The sequence below is a fragment of the Pseudophryne corroboree genome, chromosome 12 (genome assembly GCF_028390025.1).
Source record: "Pseudophryne corroboree isolate aPseCor3 chromosome 12, aPseCor3.hap2, whole genome shotgun sequence".
Taxonomy (NCBI): Eukaryota; Metazoa; Chordata; class Amphibia; order Anura; family Myobatrachidae; genus Pseudophryne; species Pseudophryne corroboree.
Genome location: NC_086455.1, coordinates 114,040,728 through 114,046,044, shown reverse-complemented (window position 1 = coordinate 114,046,044; position 5,317 = coordinate 114,040,728).

The following is a 5,317-nucleotide window of genomic DNA, read 5'->3' as shown; positions in this document are numbered from 1 at the left end:
CAATATAATGCTAATTATTTGCGAATCACAGCTGCTGTGAACAGGACTGTGCCTTGGACACTAATAGGACACTATATTGATGAATCTGAACCTGTTGTTTTACTATGTGTAATATGTAAATCCTTTGTGTGTAATAGTCCTTCTTACTGTATATAGTTGGTTTGTATCTGTCACTTGAATCATACTCTAAAACCTGAATGTTACTTACATTTAGGTAAATGAATGCTAGATGTTTTGGCACCAAAACGGCAGGAAACGTAGGGGAGGACACAGGCCCACTAACTGTTATGTAGAGAGTCCCTTCATTAAAACCACCTTGGGGCTTAGTGCTTTGTAAATCACACCCAGGAGCACACTGTGGTAAAATAACAGATTTTAAAAGGACAAACACAGTATATAATAGGGTGTTCTTGCTCTTGACATGAGAGAAACTGGTAGTTTCAGCCTGCCTGCTCTATGGAGAAGGTCTGGCGAAAGATATGCAGCCAAAGCGTATGTTCCATCGGGAGCTGTCCTGAAGTGCCTGCTGGAGCAGGGTGACTATCATGCGTGCCCTACCACATTGGTAAAAGGGGTGGTATTCATGTGACCGCCGGTCAGCTGACCGACAGTCACATGACCTCCTCCATGAGCCCGACAACTCACTATCCCGATGGTCGGCATGCCGACCAACAGGGACTATTTCCACTCGTGGGTGTCCACGACACCCATAGAGTGGGAATAGAACCCGTGGCGACCGCAGGTCGCCACCGAGCCTGCAGCGTGGCGAGCGCAGCGAGCCCGCAAGGGGCTTGCTGCACTCGCCCCTCTCCGCCGGGATCCCAGCGTCGGTATGCTGCCGGGATCCCGGCGTCGGTAAGGTGACCGGCAGTCAGGAGACCGCCGGTTACCAGTACTACACTCTGGTAAAAGACATATCTGACCGAATGGCAAGGATCTGCAAGTCACAGACCCTAGCACCTGGGATTTGAAGAAGCCACATCCTGAGAAGTCACCTAGTAGCACCTCTCTAAGTGGGACCCTGCTCGGCAGCCTCCCTCACAGCGGTAAGGAGTTCTCACTGTTTAGGGGGTGTACGGCTCTCAAAGTTGGCTAATACTACTGGCAAAAGAAAGGCATCGTACTTTACTAGTATGTGTTATCTGTGCAATCCAATGGACTAGTAAAGAAACAGGTAATGGTGGTCATTCCGAGTTGTTCGCTCGTTGCCGATTTTCGCTATGCTGCGATTTGTTGCTAAATGCGCATGCGCATGGTACGCAGCGCGCATGCGCTAAGTTATTTAACACAAAACTTAGTAGATTTGCTGTTGTTCGTGCGGCGCTTTTCAGTCGCTCTGCTGATCGGTGAATGATTGACAGGAAAGGGGCGTTTCTGGGTGGTAACTGAGCGTTTTCCGGGAGTGTGCTAAAAAAACGCTGGCGTGTCAGGGAAAAACACGGGAGTGTCTGGAGAAACAGGGGAGTGGCTGGCCGAACGCAGGGCGTGTTTGTGACGTCAAACCAGGAACTAAACAGACTGAGCTGATCGCAATCTAGGAGTAGGTCTGGAGCTACTCAAACTGCAAGAAAATATTTAGTAGCAGTTCTGCTAATCTTTTGTTCAATGGGGGTAATTCCAAGTTGATCGCAGCAGGATTTTTGATAGCAATTGGGCAAAACCAGGGGGGTCATTCCGAGTTGTTCGCTCGCAAGCTGCTTTTAGCAGCTTTGCACACGCTAAGCCGCCGCCTACTGGGAGTGAATCTTAGCATAGTAAAATTGCGAACGAAAGATTCGCAATGTTGCGATAAGACATCTCTGTGCAGTTTCTGAGTAACTCGAAACTTACTCGGCATCTGCGATCAGTTCAGTGCTTGTCGTTCCTGGTTTGACGTCACAAACACACCCAGCGTTCGCCCAGACACTCCTCCGTTTCTCCAGCCACTCCCGCGTTTTTCCCAGAAACGGTAGCGTTTTTTCACACACACCCATAAAACGGCCAGTTTCCGCCCAGAAACACCCACTTCCTGTCAATCACAGTACGATCACCAGAACGAAGAAAAAACCGTGAGTAAAATTCCTAACTGCATAGCAAATTTACTTGGCGCAGTCGCAGTGCGAACATTGCGCATGCGCACTAAGCGGAAAATCACTGCGATGCGAAGAAATTTACCGAGCGAACAACTCGGAATGACCCCCCATGTGCACTGCAGGGGAGGCAGATATAACATGTGCAGAGAAAGTTAGATTTGGGTGTGGTGTGTTAAATCTGCAATCTAATTTGCAGTGTAAAAATAAAGCAGCCAGTATTTACCCTGCACAGAAATAAAAGAACCCACCCAAATCTAACTCTTTCTGCACATGTTATATCTGCCTCCCCTGCAGTGCACATGGTTTTGCCCAGTTGCTATCAAAAATCCTGCTGCGATCAACTTGGAATTACCCCCATACAGGGCCGTTTCTAGCCAATTTGGCTCCCAGTGCGAGATTTAAAAATGCGCCCCCCCCCCTCCCCCATTCACATAAGAAAAAATGCGCCCCCCCACCCCCATAGATATAAAGAGGAAAAGTATGCGCGCGCCTCCCGGCAAGGGGGCGTGACCTCGTTAAAATGGGCATGGCTTTGTTACGATGGGTGTGGCCTCATCTGATCTCATCATCACGGCCACCACACGATAACAAAAAAAAAAAAAGTCCTCATTTTACACATTACAGCAGGCACGCGACCCCATTTTACACAGCACGGCAGGCAAGTGTCCCCATTTTACACAGCACGGTAGGCAAGTGTCCCCATTTTACACAGCACGGTAGGCAAGTGTCCCCATTTTACACATTGCGCAGGCACGTGCCCCCATTTTACACATTGCGGCAGGAAAGTGTCCCCATTTTACACATTGCGGCAGGCACGTGCCTCCATTTTACACAGTACGGCAGGCAAGTGTTCACATTTTACACATTGCGGCAGGAGAGTGTCCCCATTTTACACATTGTGGCAGGAAAGTGTCCCCATTTTACACATTGCGGCAGGAAAGTGTCCCCATTTTACACATTGCGGCAGGAAAGTGTCCCCATTTTACACAGTACGGCAGGCAAGTGTTCACATTTTACACATTGGTGGCAGGAAAGTGTCCCCATTTTACACATTCCGGCAGACAGGTGTCCCCATTTTACACATTCCGGCAGACAAGTGTCCCTATTTTACACATTCCGGCAGGCAAGTGTCCCCATTTTACACATTCCGGCAGACAGGTGTCCCTATTTTACACATTCCGGCAGACAAGTGTCCCTATTTTACACATTCCGTCAGGCAAGTGTCCCCATTTTACACATTCCGGCAGACAGGTGTCCCCATTTTACACATTCCGGCAGACAGGTGTCCCCATTTTACACATTCTGGCAGACAGGTGTCCCTATTTTACACATTCCAGCAGACAGGTGTCCCCATTTTACACATTCTGGCAGACAAGTGTCCCTATTTTACACATTCCGGCAGACAGGTGTCCCCATTTTACACATTCCGGCAGACAAGTGTCCCTATTTTACACATTCTGGCAGACAAGTGTCCCCATTTTACACAGTACGGCAGTTGGTGGTGGGGGGGAGGGAGAGAGAGAGAGGGAGAGGGGCTGACTTACATTTGAAGCGGTTCATCCCGCTCTTCAGCCACTTCTCCCTCGTCTGCGCGGCGCTGGCCATCTTGGCTCCCCCTTCTCCCTCCTCCCGAGTGCCCAGCTCGGGGGTGGGGTTTCGCGGAATGACGCGATTGCGTCGTGACGTCACGACGCGAACGCATCATTCCGCGAAATCCCGCCCCCCCCCCCGAGCTGGGCACTCGGGAGGAGAGGGGAGGGGGGTTTGAAAGTGCTCAGGAAGTGCCGCGGCGGGCGCCCCGATATTCTGCTAAGCTAAGATACACTCCCAGAGGGCGGCGGCCTAGCGTGTGCAATGCTGCTAAAAGCAGCTAGCGAGCGAACAACTCGGAATGACCACCATTGTGCGAGAGCTATAATGGCTGACTTTCTCAGATTGGTGACTGGCATTAGGCGAGAATAACGCACATGTAGACCAGGCTTTTAGATCTGGTGGCTTGATAATGCGATAGTCTGCATTCTATAGTGCTTGGCGGTGCTGCACCGATAAAATTCACAGCATCATGTCCCCAGTACCCAGGGCCGTCTTAACAGCAGTGCGGGCCCCTGGGCACAACAATGCACTGGGGCCCCTACCTATCTTCCAGCGGTAGGGGTGCTATCAGTGGCAGCGTTGATGTCCCATGGGCAGTAGGAGGTGTTCTATTTTCAGCTCAGCATGTAGGACCTGGAGCAGGGAACACTAAACTGTATAAGGAAGGAGGTATTGGGCTGAATGAAGGGGCCCTGGTACATGACTTCCAGAGTGGTAGGAGGTTTTTAATACGCAGGGGAGGGGTGGGTAGTGGTGTGGGCTTAATATTCACCATTTTCTGGTGAGAGAGCAGCTTGCTTGACTGCAGATATCTCCAGTTCCTGGAAATAGATTTCTTTCCTTTGAATGGGATAAAAACACTAAAGAGTCTCACCTTTCAGGAAGTAGTGGGGACTTGGGGATCAGAGTTCAGAAGCCAGAGCAATCCACCGGCGAAAATATAAAACTGCATATTAGGTATGCAGAGCTGTAGCAGGGACCAGCTGTTGGAAGGCTGATATCTCTGGTTCTGGGCAAGCTGCCAGTGTTCACCAAAAGGGGAGAGTCCCAGCTTTTGGAGTATACCTTCAGAAAAACTATAAGTCAAACAGAATCTGGGATATCTGGCTGGGAAGAGCAATTAACAGGCTTGGATGGGGACCACTGCTTTGAAGACGGATATCTCTGGTTCCCCTGGCCCGATTTTCAAAAACCTGGTACCCTTGGAAAGAGGGGACCGTCAGCTATCATCCTAGGGCCCTTATACTCCTGGGGCCCTTGGGCAAGTGCCCATTGAGCCCATACGAAAAGACGGCCCTGACCGTACCTAACACCTGTGCCTCCTCCCCCATTGCCCAGGCTGCCTTCCCCATTGCCCCAAGGATGACTAAAAGTATGACATTTACTAACATGCAAAACACATATAAGATACGGTATGTTAGGTGAATGGTATCAGCCTTGTGTGTTAACACTTAGGTTACAGTTGTCCTCTACATTACATGTTGTTGCATTTCATGTACAACTGCATGTATCCATAGAAACAGACACATGCCATTGTATATAAAATGAAAACTCAAGTGGCGCCCCCCCCTAAGTCTCATGAATCCGCCCGACACTCGCATATCGAGCAAAGTGGGCGGACCGGGTGATAATCTCTGGTAATCTCATTGTCA